Below are 2,218 nucleotides of genomic sequence, written 5' to 3' on the forward strand. Positions count from 1 at the left end.
TCTCCCTCTCCCTCTCCCTCTCTCCCTCCATGTCTCTCTCTCCCATCTCACTTTCTGGTGCTAGGTATTGAATCCAAGGTTTTATGCTACACCCCAGACCAATAAATCCATTATTAACGTAAAGTATCTGATGTCTCATACCCCCCCCCCCAACTTCCTTCAAGATCTGAGCTACCTACACACAGTTCAGAGGAGACCCTTTAGGTGGCTTTCCTCAGATCCGGCCCCTCACTTCTACTGCTCAGCCATTTTGGTTGTCCCCAGCACCCTGTGGTTACCTAGCCCACAGCATTAATCTTGAGTGACAAAAAAAAAACTGGCATGAGACTTGGGGGCTGATGGGAGGAGAACCAAGGGAAGGTGGGGCCACAGATAAGCAGCACAGAGGCCGGGGTGGGGGTGGGGGGGTCTGTTCAAGTCTTCTCATCTCTAAAGGGCTAAAAATGGTAGCTCGTGGTGGAATCTCCAAAGAAGGTCCCCACTAACATAGAGATGGTCTACCATGACTGAACAAAGAAAAGAGCTCCCATTTTGTGCCTGTGAGAACCACATAGTAATGCCATGTGAATTCAAGATCTTCCTTCAGAAAAAAAAAATTAATCTTTTGGTTAAATTGTGAACAGTGCTCTGTGAGCACACATGTGTGCCTGTGTGTTGTGGTATGAATAGGTTTGGCTCCCACAGACTCGTGTGTTTGAATGTTTGGCCCATAAGGAGTGGGTGTGACCTTGTTGGAGGAAATGTCATTGTGGAGGCGGGCCTTGAGGTCTCCTATGCTCAGGCTATGCCCAGTTGGCACACAGTCTCCTTCTACTGCCTACAGATCAAGATGTAGAACTCTGAACTCCTTCCCCAGCACCATGTCTGCCCGCAAGCTGCCATGCTCCCTGCCGTAACAATGATGAACTAAACCTCTGAAACGGTAAGCCAGCCCCCAATTAGATGTTTCCCTTTATAAAAGTTGCTGTGGACAAGATGTCTCCTCACAGCATGGAAACCTCCAACTAAGACACGGCGCATGCACGACGGAAAGATCTAACTTATTCAGTGTAGGCTTCTCTACATCATAGATGTCCAAATCCTGTCTCCTTTCTATTTTTTTCCTTTACATTTCACAAGGCTCCAAAACTAGAATTGTCCCAGGCCGCTTTCATCTCTGGAAACCCCAAGCCAGGGATTCTTCCTACAGGGGCAGACAAGGTCACACACGTGCAGCGCAGTCTGATGGATGACAAAGGCCCCTCATGACTAAACAGGGGCCACTAGTTGCAACAGAGATGAACTTTACCTGTGCAGGGAAAGAACAAGTTCCTAGAATGAAATAGAGAGGAAGAGTGACCAGAAGCCTTAGGTCCTTGGCCCTTCTTACCTAGCTTCCTCCTCTAGGGACCTCAGGTTTCTTTTCCCTTGTCCCACCTGCTGGGAGCCCTCCTCTCCAACTGCCCCATTCAACTGCCACTCCCACCACACCTAAGGAGGGAATTCTGAGGGAGCCAACATTCCCTCAGGCCCACATTAAAGGGCACTGCCCCATCCCAGGACTGATCTGTAGGACACCAGGCTCCTGCAGTGAGCATTAAATCTCACAAAGCATACTGGCCTAGCCTTGCCTGCAGCCTGTCACAGCATACCGCTGCCCATCAGGACATGGGTCTTCCTCCAACCCTGATCCCGTTGCATAGTGAAATCACAGAGCAGAGATCTCCCACAGTGACTCTAGCACAGGTCAGCCCATCTGAGGTCAATGCTTACATCTCCTGACTGTCACTCTAGGCCCTGTACATTTCTGGCCCCATGTTCCTGATTAAAAAAAGACAACTGGCCGGGCGTGGTGGCGCATGCCTTTAATCCCAGCACTTGGGAGATAGAGGCAGGTGGATTTCTGAGTTCAAGGCCGGCCTGGTCTACAAAGTGAGTTCCAGGATAGCCAGAGCTATACAGAGAAACCCTGCCTCGAAAAACCAAAAAAAAAAAAAAAAAAACCAACTGTAGGGGCTGAGAGGAAGTAAGAAACCAACCTACAAAACAGAAACTCCCATTTTAGTTCATTCATTTATCAGAAATCAAGGGACAAATTGACAAATTGAGTTAGCCGCACCCCCAACCCCCACCCCTGCCCTAAACAAATGCTCAGCCAGAGACTATAATTAGCAGCTCACTCTTGTACATATGACTCTACTGTGAGCACTACATACCTGGAGGCAAAGGGTGTAGCTGA

At 48.9% G+C, this 2,218-nt stretch overlaps 1 protein-coding gene across 1 annotated transcript in view; it reads right to left on the minus strand.

The window, feature by feature from the left end:
* Abcc12 (ATP binding cassette subfamily C member 12) overlaps positions 1-1,472 on the minus strand; it is a 73,343-nt gene extending 71,871 nt beyond the window's left edge. Inside the window, exon 1 of the mRNA XM_021220392.2 lies at positions 1,370-1,472. The gene's annotated coding sequence lies outside the window, so the exon portion shown is untranslated. The remainder of the gene's footprint in view (positions 1-1,369) is intronic.
* Positions 1,473-2,218: the final 746 nt, after the last annotated feature.

This window comes from Mus pahari, chromosome 20, assembly GCF_900095145.1.
Source record: "Mus pahari chromosome 20, PAHARI_EIJ_v1.1, whole genome shotgun sequence".
NCBI lineage: Eukaryota > Metazoa > Chordata > Mammalia > Rodentia > Muridae > Mus > Mus pahari.